General features: G+C 42.5%; 1 pseudogene; it reads right to left on the reverse strand.

Moving 5' to 3' along the window:
• Window positions 1–355: 355 nt before the first annotated feature.
• On the reverse strand, window positions 356–1632 carry LOC149238051 (CRS2-associated factor 1, chloroplastic pseudogene; annotated as a pseudogene).
• Window positions 1633–14683: the final 13051 nt, after the last annotated feature.

Raw genomic sequence — 14683 nt, forward strand, 5'->3', positions numbered from 1 at the left:
AATCACAACCTACATATTGAAACGATGGACATGTATTTCTAGACCTCAATCCTTTGTCTGAAGCACATTCAAGTTCACATTCCTTTAACATTTTTCGTTGGTCTTGGAAAATGGTGCTGTACATGTAGAACCAGAAATAGGTAGCGTACTATGATTGTAGTAGTCTGCCTCTAAACCTGTTTCTACTTCGGAATTATCTGTGCCATTACCATTATGTGTTTGAACATTTATTTTCTGCTTAAGGGCATCCTCATTTTCACCCAGTTTAACTAACTCTTTGCATTGCACTGAAAAAGATGACTTTTCCAATTCTTCATGTAAAGATCTGTTATGTTCACTAGTCACAATTACACCTTCATGAGAAACATCCTTGGATAACGTAACAACGTTGTGCTTCAGTGATCCTGTCTTTAAAACATGACTTTTCCAATTCTTCATGTGAAGATCTGTTATGTTCACTAGTCACAATTACACCTTCATAAGAAAAATCCTTGGATAATGTAACAACGTTGTGCTTCAGTGATCCTGTCTCTAAAGAGGTTGTCAATTCCCCAGTTCCAGAGAATAATTTCTTACCAGATGATTGAATAACAAAGACTTCAGAATCAGTAGAATCATCTCTACTAACTTCACTAGCAGACTTAGAAGAAACCAAGGCTCGCTCTTCAGAATTCTTAGGTGCGTATTCTCTACCTCTCCACATTAATATATGCTCTTTATCAAACGAAAGCAACACACAAGGAACCAGTTCCTTAAGTTTGGCACCTATCCTTTTGTAATCGCTAGGTTTCATTCCTCGGCAATTTATCCGCACCAGATCACATTCTTCAAAAGCCTCTCTGACATTTTTGACAAGATTAAAGTAGACACCATTTTTTCCTAATTTACAAATGGGTGGTAGATGACGTCCTTTTCTTCGTAATGCATCTGCTTCTTCTATTGTCATCCCAGCAGGAGCTCGCTCAATCAGCTTCAGATAGAGAGGTGTTGCAGGCTTCCAATGCATCAAGGGAAAAGTTGGACGGTTTTTGCAGTTATAGTTCCGGCCCCGAAAAAGGTATACTACTCCACCAACACGACGAATGATCTTTCCACCAGTTTTCTCCTCCAGATGATAGCAAACATTATCCATGTCTATTGTTGGAACACCTTTGCATTTTATCTTACAAACCCGTCGACGTCTCCAATGTGTGTCAATCCATCCCTTCCAAGATTAACTTGATGATTCCCTGAATGCACTTCTCGACGAGCTCGTTAATCTCGTTCCTTGTCGTATCTCATCTCGGGTCCTGGCATCATATTTGGGGTCGTTATCCATGAGAAAAGGGTCGGGCGCCTCGACGTACTTCACGCCCTTCTTGCCGGGCGGAGGAGGGTTGAAGGAATCCAACTCGGGAAGCATTTTCTTGCTCTTCGGAAGAGGTGCTCGTCCAGTCCATGGCCTGTTTACTGTGGGAGGCCCGAAGGGAACGAAGGGTGGCTCTCTGAGGGCCAGAGGCTTCACCTTAGGGGTCTCGGTGTAGCTGAATTTGAACTCGAATGGCGCCCCTTCTACTCTGTATGATGTTCCGTCGCTGCCGACTGTGACTCCTCGGTCGTCCCCTAGCTTGGTTGTATAGTGGCCCATGTATCTGTACACTTTCTTGCTCTTGCCCTGGCGCTTTGCCTTTTCTTCTTCGGGATTATCACAAATAGATTGGGTGCCTGAATTTCCATTCTCCTGCTACTCCTGGTTGTGGTGCCGCTCATTTTTCTTAGGAAGGAGGGGAAGAAGAGTGAGCAGAGTGGAAGTCGGAAAATGATATTGAGTGGGTAGAGTGGGAGTCGGAAAACGATAATTATTGTTGGTTTTAGTGTTGGAAGGAGGAGGAATTGCAGAAGGCGAGGAGAAAATATTGAAGGAGGCACCGTTGTGAATTGCTGCCAGCACCTGTTAATTATTAACTACGCAACCTGTTAAGGCGTATAGTTAACCATTTTTTGTTGCATAGTTAAGACTAAGGCATCTCAGCACAAAATTTTATGAGGGTGATGCATTTTAGAGTTGGTGGGTGCAGAAAAATGGCTTAAAAATTTGATGCACATGAAAAAGGTAATGTTCGACTAATTCAAAGAAGGCCTATCAGCCTAAAAATAAAATTATTGTGAATAGGAAGAGAGGTTATAAAAAATGTGTATAATTATTATAATTAAGATTAAGATAGAGATCAAATCTTTAAACACCACCAAATTTTAAATCTTAAATTTGTGTGGCCTCATGAGCGGGTGTTTTACATGTTGTTAGGAATAATACTCATAATAATAAATATTTAAAAATAAAAATAATACAAAATTAAATGTTATTTATTAATAAAATAATTTAATTTTCATTTTAAATTGATTTCTACTTTATATAGAACTAAAAATAATAATTGAAAATAAAGAAAAAAATAATTTACTTTTAAATATTAAAGAGATATGAAAAGAAAATAAAGTATTGTATTGTTAATCATCAATAAAATATTTCAATGTCCACTTTAAATATCACAGTTTTATGTCAAATATATACAAATAAAAGAACACTAATTTATACCATTTAGATATAAGCTTCATATTATATACATAGAGATTCGTTTTGGAATATAATTTATAGCATAATATGATATTATTATATTATAATATAAGGGATATTATATAAATGGGAGTGATATTTTTATTTTTGAAAAGATAAATGCAAGTTATATTAGGAAAAAAATATAATAATAAAATAGAAATATATAAAATATAATAAGAATTAATTATATTTAGGTAGATAATATTTCATTTTATGTTTAGTTGCCATATAAATATTAATGACAAAGATCATTTTACATTTATTTATAAATAAAGTATTTTGATGTCTATAATAAATAATATAATTTGAAGAATCACTAAGAAACCAAAAGCTATGTCCTGGCTTAAATGCTACTCTTTTGTCTCTTATTCCTAAAATTGCTAAATATGAAGATCCCCAAGGTTTTATACCTATTTGCCCTCTGTAATGTGATCTATAAAACTATTGCAACCCTTTTAGCCAAAAGACTTAAACCCATTCTTTCTAGTATTATTTCTCTTGAGCAAACAGGATTTGTGGAAGGGCGTCAAATTCTTGATGGTTTGATAACGTCACAAGAAGTGGTGCACTCTTTGAAATCCAAAAAAGAAGCAGGGATGATGATCAAACTCGACCTTTCTAAGGCTTATGATCATCTAAATTGGGAATACCTTAAATCAGTGCTAGCTGCCTTTGGTTTATGTAATAGATGGATCGCTTGGGTATCGGATATGATCTCCACCCTCATTTTCTCCATTCTCCCAACTACAACCTTCAATGCCTCTAAAGGCTTGAGACAGGGGGATCCCCTATCTCCCTTCATTTTCATCATTGCAGCAGAAGGGCTAGGGAGATATATTAAAAAGGAATTGCATGAGGGCAAAATCAAAGGGCTCTGGATGTGGAGGAATGGTCTACCAATCACCCACCAACAATTTGTAGATGACATCATGTTGTTCTGTGTAGTATCTCTCAGGGAAGTAAAAATAATGAAAGGTATCCTCAATCTATTCATGGAAGCATCGGGTACTCAAATCAAAAGGGAGAAATCTTGCACCTACTTCTTTAACACAACTGGAAATGTCAAAACTTATCTCACAAGAATCCTAGGATTTAGATCTCGAGACCTCCCCACCAAATATCTAGGCACCCCGCTAGCTCTGAATCCTCTAAACATGGCTAATTGGCAACAAACCATCGAGAAAATTACTGGAAGACTCGCAAACTAGTCTTTTAGAACCCTAAATCTAGTAGGAAGAGTAGTCTTGATCAAGGATGTATTACAAGCCATACCGATTTACTAGCTCTCAGCGACGACAACCCCTAAAGGAGCATGTGCCAAAATGGTGGAGATTTTCAAAAAATTCCTCTAGGGAGGTGTGAAGAAACAGAAGAAATGGGCTTTAATATCTTGGCAAGGTTTGACCAAGAGTAAAGATGAAGGGGGATTAGGCTTAAGGGATCCCTACACTGTGAACCAAATAATGGGGGAAAAGCTCTGGTGGAGATGGATGGCGGGAGGGGGTGATCTATGGAAAAGAATTTGGACGAAGAAATACAACATACCAGTAAACACAATAGATATCTTAAGACACAGGGAAATTCCAAGGGGCTCTACAATTTGGAACCGGGCCAGTCAGAACATAGACATAATATCCAAGCATGCCTTCTGGGAAATAAGGGATGGAAGATCAGCTAAATTCTGGGAAGAAGCCTGGAAACATAGGGAGAAACTGAATGGAATACAGGGTCTAGGAAACACCTTTCAGATGTCAAAAGAGGTGGGTTTAAATTATGTAAGTGAGTTCTGTAAAGAAGAACACATGGAGGAGTACTCGATAATATGGAAAAACCCAGAAGAATGGGACCAAACAATAGATAGGGAACAAAGGGCGATATATATGAAAGAAATCAAGACAAGGAATATAGTTATTAGAACAGGCCCAAATATACTAATATGGGGACATTCAATGAAAGGAACATTCACGAAAAAGGAACCCTATAACCTTACCATGGAGCCGGAACAAGATGACCTGAAACCCCTCTAAAAACAAATTTGGAAAGGAAATTGGTGGCCGAAGGTTGCCCACATCCTCTCGCTAATGTTCAAGGGCCGAATTTTGACTTGGGACCAACTACAAAAACGAGGAGTTCAGGGACCACCCCACTATAGTCTCTGTAAACACGATGAGGAAACTACTGAACACCTTATGAAATCTTGTCATTTTGCCCATAAACAATGGGAAGATAAGTGATGGGTCTTTGGAAGGACGAACAGAGATCCTTGGAACATCAAAGAAATAATCCATCAATGGGGACGCGGTCAATTCACCAGCCCAGTGGTGAATAGAGCATGGAGTCTAGCTGTCATTTTGAATATGTGGATGATATGGAAGGAAAGAAACCATAAAATCTTTCAAAACAAAGAACTGACTCAAGCGCAGGTTTGGAGAAGAACCCTAGACCATATAAGAGAATCCATTCTAGTAGAAACATGGAGTCAAGAGGACTGGAAGACAATGCCGAGTGAAGAACAAATCCTAGCCAAACTAAACCTCGATCGAGGAATTCTAGCCCCCAAAAATGGAAACCTTCAGACACAAACAGAACAAGTCCTCACCATTTCTCACGCCCTATTGCTAGTTTTATTAAACTAAATTTCGATGGTGCCTCCAAAGATAACCTGAGGTTGGCGGGGCTTGGAGGCATCTTCCGGGATGATGAAGGCAGAACAAGATGGGTATACTCAGCTCAGGGAGGGGTTATGAGTAATAACGAAGCAAAGCTTATGGTAGTTCTACAAGGTTTGGGAACAACGATAAGACTTGGATATAACTACCTAGAGGTGGAAGGATACTCCCAACTAGTCATAGAAATGATGAAGAAACTAAATAATGGAAAGACCTGGGATAAGATTGCGAAAAGATAGAGAACGACAAGTCTGGTCCAAGTCCTGGGAGGTCTAATAAAGTGGTTCAAATATATGATCATAAATCATGTAAAAAGGGAAGGTAATAGAGCAGTAGATTTTCTAGCCAACTTGAGAAGCAATGAGCAAAGAGGAAATCTGGACAATATCTAGCCATTACAAATTGAGGACCCCAGATTGGACCCCTCAAAGCCATCATAGACCAAGATAACCATGATTCCACGAACTCAATATAGCACGCACAGGGGACCCTTGATCGCGGTGAGGAAGTTGGCTGGCATAGGCATAATGACTGACAGGGGGAGAGGACAGCCAGGACCACTGACCACTACCCACATGCTTGTATAGCAGGGTGTGGTGGCGTCTTGCATGACCGTGGGACAACCCAGCGAGAGAAGTGGCACAAGGCAAGTGATTATGAGGAGAGAGGGTGGCGAGAACAGCGACGATAGAAGGATGAGACGTAAGGTAGGTGTGAAGGGATATGTGAGGGTGGTAAGAGTTAGGAGAGTGAACAGATCACAGAATAGGGAAGTTAGGAGCAGGGCAGCGCAGACGTGGGGAGCTTCTTTCACTAACCATATTGAATCCAGGTATGTTTCCTCATGTTTCTTTCCTGTAATTCCCACTAAGAATTTAGTATGTCGAGCGAGGGTGGTGAGCTCGAGCACTTTGGGAAGGGTCTATGAAAGGGTAGGCTGGAGGACAAGGATGAGGGGTAGAGAGATAGCCTAGAACTGTTGCATATTAGGAGCCAGGACATAGGCATGACAAGGGAGTGCAAATCTATGATAAAGGGTTGGCCCTGGGAAGCTAAGGATGGGAATTCTTGGGAGGAATGGAGGTTAGACATCACGGCCTCTTTCCTCAGACTGTGGTGGGAGTGAGCCATGACATTCCAGAGCGACGGGGATGGGCAGAGCTAGGTATGAATTTTTAGAACGAAAGAGATGTCGAAGGAATGGAACGGTGATGATTTTCCTAATCTAATGTTTTATGTTGACAATTGTAAGCAAGAGTTAGACAATGGCGTGATGACTCGCCTAGGCAGAGGTAGGGGCTGCGAGGTTCGAGGGCGCTTGAGCTAGGCAACAAAAGAATCGAGCACCTCGGATACTGCAGAGCCTAGAAAGGGTAGGAAACCAATCGAGGTGGCAGTGAATGAGGTGGCGAGAGCATATAAAGTAGGAATGGATGTCGGCATCCACAAGTTGATTAAGGAGATGGAGGATAGCATAATGGAGGAAGCCTCTGAACCAAAAATGGAAGAATGCGGGGAACTCATCCCTCACCCTTGGAGTACTAGGGCCAGGATGTCTCAATTTAAACAAACCTTACACATATATTGGGTCATGAAGTGACTGCTAGCCAGAGCTCTAGAACAGGTGGCAGGGGAGATGGCGGAAATTTCCCGAGGCATGCCCGACCTCAAAAAAGATATGAAGAACATGAAATTCTACTTTTTATGTAGGACAGTAAGCTGGATAGGATCTAGAACAGAATTATGGAGCTGTCTCCAGCGCTAGGTGACTCTGCTGCGGCACCAACCATCATGGATTCCGAGAAGGATGATAACAAGGACTAGTTGTTACACAATAATTTGTCACCATTTGTCACTGTCCTTGTTACCCCTTTCCCGCACTTTGGAGGACTCATTCCGGGACCTGTGAGAAGTGACATAACTTGAAAACACTTGCATTATGTTCCCCTAAGTATGGACTTCATATGCCTTGAAGACATCTCCTGCAGAATATCCTTAAAAAGTCCCCTTTTTCCATTAGCGCGGATCCACAGTGTATCACCTGCGCCAATGGGGGAAATTCTCCAAAGAGGGCGCGCCAGTTGGCGCTCTGTCTCAGAGTCTTACCCGCACCAACCAAGTTTGGGAAAACTTTTTAACAAACGCACGCCCGAAAGATTTTTCCTTTCGACTCATGAGGCTTTTCAAGGATAATGCCAATCTCATGGATGTCGAGATTCATCGTATCTCTATCCATAATAGCTTTTTGAGGATAATGCCAATCCCATGGATGTCTGGATTCATTATATCTCTTCCTCCTCCTCCATCTATAAAAGCTTGTTCTGTTGCATTTGACAAGCTAGTTCTGGAGCATAGGGAGAATTATACTGTCAGAAGTCTGAGAGATTGCTGTAAGAGTCTTCTTTGCATTCATAATCAAAGAGAGAGAGGCTTGTTCCCAATCCTGACAAGCTTTGCAAGACATATGTAGCTGATCATCCAGCCAAAGGAGGATTTGACGTCAGAACTATGGTTGTATTCTCCTTTGTTGATTATCAATAATAGATGACTATCATTATGGTTCCATTCTTGTTGTTCATTGTGATGATGTTTGAGTTATATCTTTTCTGACCGATATATAATTGCATCTATTGGATTTTATGCTTGTATTTGTGTCATTCTTTGCATGTGCAGGTGTCCATTCACAGAGATCGTGAGGATCGTGACTGGCCGGAGCAAAGGAACGGGAGTGTCAACTCTTCTACAACACTAGCGTTGGAATCCAAGTAGGCTCTCATAATCCACATTTAATTTGCAATTAGGAACTTGCATGATAGCATTGTTTGATTGTTGCTAGACCCATTTTGGGCTAGTGGGGATCACCTTTGTCCGCAGAGGGGATTTACCTCTCCAACAATTTGGTGACTCCACTGGGGAAGCTATTTGTTGTTTGATTCGTAAACTTTGGACGGAGCGTGAAGTATGGCCAGGTAGCCTTCGAAACACTATTGCTCTGCATTAGCGAAGTAGATCAACGCCACTTCAGTCAATCTCTGGTTTGGTTTACGAACCAAACAGCTTGGAGTTTGTCTTGCACCTTGGTTTTCTCTTGTTTTGCCTGCTTAGATAAGCTTTTTGGGTTGAATTTTTAAGTTGTCTCTTGCTGCCTGGTCTGTCTGGATACTGTTGATCAAGCCGTGGACTGCTTGTTTTTATTTTTAAGCTAGCAAACTTGATTAGCACAGGTTTTTCCCTGACAGTCACGCCAGTGGGCGCATGTTGCACAAAAGAAACTTGCGCTAATCCCTTAAAAGCGTGAGTTACAGCCTGACAGTTGCGCCAGGCCTGTGATCTTTTCCAGTTTGCTTGTTTGGAAGCCTTCTAAGCTTGGATTTCTGTCTTGTCACATCTTTTTCAACTACTGGAGTGTGTCAGAGCTTTGTTTGACTGGTTTTTGACCTTCATCCTTCGGGTGTTTGCCTCTTTCCATCGATTTCACATTCTAGCCCTAGGGCATCTAGTGGCTTTGTGCATCAAGCCTTCCGTAGGAGTTTTTGGTTCTTTGATTGTCCAGTCGACTTCTTGGCTATTTTTTGCACTTGTCTAGTGGTTGTCAAAACTTTTTATTGTGTTCTTTGAGCAATTTACCTCTTTTTCGTTTGGATTTCGCTTGGCTTTGTTTGGGCTTAGATTACATAGCTCATTGAGGTTTTTGTGATTTTTCTTGGTTTGAAAGATTGTCTTGGTGTTTCAGACTTGATTCTGTTTTCATTGAGTGAAATTTGCCTTTTTACTCTTTGTTATTATCTCTCAAAATTTGTTTAGTGCATTTTTCCAACGAAAAGAAAATGAACAATCTCTTTTGCATTGCATTAGTTAATGGAAATTAGAGATTTTCATTGTTATTAAGCGATTAGTGATTTAAAAAAAAAACGTTTCGTTTATTGCCATTAGCTGCATTAGAGTCATTGTTTATTGTTTTATGATCATTTTGTTTGATTGAAAGATCTCAACTCTCCCGTAGTTTGCATTCATCGAATGAAATGATATATTTTGGCATATAGCTCGCATTTAGGAAATTGTGAGAGATTACATACGGTAGGACCTAGAAACTGAAACCTAATCAAAGATCAACTGTAAAATGAACTGAATGAATCTAAAAACGCATTGGAACTTAACGCATACATCTAGAGGTCTAGGCTAGAGACGTGTTCGGCGTCGTTAAACCTAGTCACTATTGTTTCACATCATGGTTGGGTGATTCCTCCTTTTGTGACTCGATAGTGTTCTAGCACGGATTTGTGCTCCCATGTACCGTCGAGTATATGTGGAGATCCCACTAGGTTATCATCCTTTATCCACAGGAAGCCGTGTCTGTCGCCTTACAAGCCGTAATGCATTGAACACAGCATTCGGGAAGATTGACTGCCATACGGGAAGTCCTTGGTTTTCATATGATTGCCAAGGTGTATATGTAGTTTTATGGATTGTTTGATAAACCCTTTGCCTAGTTCTCCAGAGTAGTCACTTTTGATCCTTTTCGAACTCCCTAAAAGAAAAGGATCACCTGAGCATTTGCCACTTCGGGCGCACTAAACATTCGAAGGAGACTAGAGTCATCTTTTCGTCCTTTTCTCGACTCTTAAAACATGAAAAGGTCAAGTTCAGTTCCTTTGTCTTAAAATTTATTCGGCCACGATTCACATGCACCTGGTTAGATCTTGTTTGTGTTAGTTTGAGTAGGGTCCTTTCTCGTTAGCTTCCCTAGGATTTTATGAAGTTTTTCATCCTTGCAGAATTACCAATTTCGTCTTCATCCTTTGCTGAGATACCGGTTGTGAGTGATACTCTTCTTGTTATTCTGAGTATACAACTGATTAATTCTCGTGCTCCAGGCGACGAGACTTACGAATTTCATTGGAACCCCGTTTGGGAACCTTCTCAAGACGATATGCCTTTTTTGGAATGCACTTCCCCTCGTGTTTTAGCCCCACTATTTTCTTCCGATATGGAGGAAGTATCTCCTACTTCGACTGAAGAATCCGTTGCGACGAGCGGTGAAATTCCCACCACAACGGAACCTATACCTATTAGTAGCACCCCTACTACTCGGAGACTACCTCCAAGCTATAAAGCATTAAAAGATGTTATGTCTTCTAGGACTCCCTCCATGAGTTCTATTTGGTCACAACTCGCCTTTCCCACCATGGAGCCTTTTACTCCACAAAGTCGCAGTACGTCTGTTACCTCAATCCCAACCATTCCAACGGTATGTGTAGCTTCTTCGACCCCCGTTTTCAGTGGTCCTTCAGCCTCTATATTCGGAGTCATTGATCCTACGCCAAACGTCCCAGCAGAGGGACCATACAACCAGTATTTACGACATCTTGGTAGGCCTTTGTCATCTCAACCGACTGTTGAGATTTCGGTCCCATTGTCAATTGATTGGGGCCCCACCTATTATCATGGTGGCCAAGTATTGTCTAGTCAACCCAAGGGCCACCTAATCAAGACCAACAGTCTTACACAGGGCAACTTCGGAGCCAACAAGGAAAACCCTTCCAGGGACAACTTTTGGTCTCTAGTGGTCCGTCTTTAACCTCTTATGATCAATCTTTTAGTAACCCAAGTCAATCTTCTGTTCAACAAGGCCAGCCTGGTATCCAACAAGGTTACCCTACTGGACAAATTGGTCAATCGTATGTTCACCCAAACCAACCTAATGTCCAGTATGGTCCAACATATGGAGAAACTAGTCAACCGTATGGTCAACCCACTGTCCAACATAGTCAAGCACCTGGGCAAGTCGGCCAACCTCAAATCCAATCAGGCCAACCAACTGCCCAGCCCACTCAGCCATCTAGTCCATCAGGACAACCCTCAGCTGTGCAACAATAACTCCACCCCCAGCAAGGACAACCTTCTGGGCAGGTAGGCCAACCTCAATATCAACTAGGTCACCCTTCCGGCCAGATAGCCCAACCTACAGGACATCCTTCTGGCGCTGCTCAACCGGGCACTCAAATGGTTGTTGTCTCACAAGCTCAAACCGGTTTTATGCCGCAGGTTGGACCCCAGGCCCCATCCGGTTTTCAAATGCAAGTTGGTGTTCAATCCCAACCAGTCTATCAAACTCAGCCTGTTTCTCAAACTCAGTTTGGAGTCCAACCACCTTATGGTTACCAGTAACCCCGAGGGCAACCTTCGTTTGCCCCATATCAAAATTATCAACAACTGTAGGCAAATCCTTATGAGAATTACCCACAACCATATGGTGCTCCTGCAGGACAGTTTGTTAATCAATGGAACGCTGGGGGGCAGAACCTAAATCCCTACGGACAAAATCTCTACGGAAAAAACCCTATGGGGCCCAGTCCGTCCAGACAAAGCCCATGGGGGCAACTGCCAGTTGGTTGGAACCCTGGTGCTCCATCTTACCCACAGCCCCAGATGTCCTTCAATCCTCAATTACCCTTCTTAGTAACCTTAGAATTACCGAATGTGTCCAAACTGACCAATGATCCCATTCTCCATAATCCGTATTGGCCTCCGGTTCCAACGAAGATTCCCGGTGATTGTCCCAAATTTAATGGTAAAGCTAATGAAGATCCTCAAGCTCATGTCATGACCTATCACCTGTGGTGTTCATTAAATTCATGGCTTGATGACTCCATTCAGCTTCGCCTTTTTCAAAGGACTCTCACTGGCTCTGCAGCTAAGTGGTATATTGAGCTCACTCACGGATCCTTTCAGGATTTTAACTCATTGGCTATGGCATTTCTCACTCATTTTCAGTTGCCCATTCGATATGAAACGGGTACACACCTCCTGACATCCTTAAGATAGACAACAGCTACGCATATCTCTGATCATATCCATGAATGGAGACGGCGTCGACGTATGATCAAGTTTTGGATTCCCGACCAACTTCTTACCGACTGGTTTACGACCTCGTTCATTCCTCCAATAGCACGGGACATTGCCATGGGGGCATGTGTCACTGAAGAGCAAGCTATCGCATGCGCTCAGTACCTTGACTTGGTTTATTCCCAGTCTGGTACATTGTATGATTATTTGCTTGATGCCCCGAGACCAGGAACATCCAAAGCCCCACCAACACCAACTGTTGACGGTATTATTGGTTTTGTTAACTCATCCTCGAAGAAAAATTTCGCGAATCCTGGGAAGCAAAAATCAAATGCTTCGAATGAACACACTTCTCAGGCTACACCCACTTCGAATATTACTTCCGAGGTCAATGCCATCCAGTCCACCACGGCAGACAAAGCCTTGAAAGGAAAAAAGAAAGGAAAAGGGAAGAATAAGCCAGATCAACCTAAACAGGACTCCCCTAAACCTCCACCCGAGGAAGGTGCCAAGCGCAAACCCAAGTATCCTTGTCTTATCTGTGATGACGATCACTATACCAAGGACTGCCCCAGACGGTTCGAAGTTAGTCGTTTGTTGAAAGGCGTTCCTGGGACTCCTGCAGTGCTTAAAGAACCCTTTCCCTCGCAACAAACTCAGATGGTGGTTGACCCCTCTCAACCTCCATCTTCCTTCGGTTCTCAAGTATTTATGGCTGGAACGATACCTGTCCACATCAGTACTCGAACAAAAAAATATCTGTCATCTGCCAGGAAAGAGCCTGAGGTCCCCTCTAGTGCTCCACGATCCAGTTCAGGCCCGCTCCACATCGAGAGACCTAGCACTGAGACGCCTATTTGACCCCCTCCAAAAGGAGTACTCCGGAAATCTTCTTACAACCCAAATGCTCGTGTTGCACAACACTACAATATTGTTGAGGACTTAGCTCAGACTCCGTCAGCTATGTCCGCTTTAGAAGTTCTCCAGAGCTGCCCTTCTCAGAGGAAGTCCTTGCTATCGACTATCGGTGGCATAGACCCGGCCGACTCGGATCTGATTACTTTTGACTTGGAAAGCCATACGCCGAGACTGCCTCACCAAATCGCATTCCTCATACAGGTTATTATTAATTCCAAAACAATTCATCATACAATCATTGATGAAGGTGCTTCAACTTGCATCATGTCTGTTGCCTGTTGGAAAGCTATTGGTTCTCCAACGCTGAGCCAGTCTCCCACAACCTTGGAAGCTTTTGATGGAAGAGCATCCCGTCCCTATGGTATACTCCAACGTTTTCCCATATCTTTGGAAGGGAAGACGGTCGAGATGGAAGTTGAAGTTGTTGATGCTAATCTTACCTACAACCTCCTTCTCGGACGTAGCTGGACATACGCGATGCAAGCTGTAGCTTCATCTTTGTTTCACATCATCCATTTCCCTCATCAAGGGAAGATTGTTACCATAGACTAGCCTTCATTCTTCGCTTCCTCTTCTGAAGGCAACATCCCTTTTGTGGAGCATACCTCCAAATCATATGAGAGTCTCGGAGCCAGGCTTTTTAAAGATCCCACCCTTATGGGTGTTTTTCCGCTCCCACCTCCTAACGTCGCTTCCGTCAATATGATTACTACTCATTCTGATCTGTGGATCATCCCTCCCACTGATCAAGTAGAATCTTTGGGCGATGAGATGCCGTTGAGTCCTGCCGAGCTCAACTACGTCAAAATCATTGCTGCATTGGCTCCCTCTCTTGAACCTGCTCCTTTGAGCAAGGTTCCTGTCTCGTTCACTCCATCCTCATGGCTTGGAGATGAGACTTCTTCGGACCCTTTAAAAGAAATATTTCCTTCTGACGAAGCCATTATCGAGACTATGTCTCCCGAGGAACCTCCTTGGCATGATTATCACCATCGTTCCTCGTTTCTCCCTGCCCATCAGAATATGCTCACTTGTCTCGAACGGTTTGCTCCTTGTCTCCCATTTCAAACCCTTCAAACACCTATCCAAGTTTATCAAGTGTCCTCTGAAGAAAATATGGGGAAAATCACGCAAGCCCAGCCTATCGACATCTCTGTGAAACCAGGGATTGTCGAGCATCTTCACATTGGAGTCACTTGTACTTTGGAGAAGATTCGACTCTATACCAATCTTTTTTGCGAATTTCAAGACGTCTTTGCATGGTCCTACGAAGAAATTCCCGACATTGATCCTAGCATAGTGGTGCATGAGATACTCATGTATCCAAGTGCTAAGCCTGTTCGTCAACGTTTACGCCCCGTACACCCCCGCAAGGCTGCAGCTATTAAGGCAGAAGTGGAAAAGCTTCTTAAAGCTGGTTTTATTTACCCCATCCCGCTCACAGATTGGGTCTCCAACATCGTGCCTGTAAATAAAAAACAGGGTACCATCCGTGTTTGTGTCGATTATCATGATATTAATCGGGCCTATCCTAAAGATAATTTCCCCACACCATTCATTGATCAAATTATTGACGAGTGTGCTGGAAGCAAAATGTACTCCTTTATGGATGGGTTTTCTGGGTATAACCAGATAAATATTGCCCCCCTAACCAACA

The sequence above is a fragment of the Pinus tabuliformis genome, chromosome 8 (assembly GCF_031772625.1).
Source record: "Pinus tabuliformis cultivar Carrire ecotype Pingquan chromosome 8, CPIR1, whole genome shotgun sequence".
NCBI classification, from domain to species: domain Eukaryota; kingdom Viridiplantae; phylum Streptophyta; class Pinopsida; order Pinales; family Pinaceae; genus Pinus; species Pinus tabuliformis.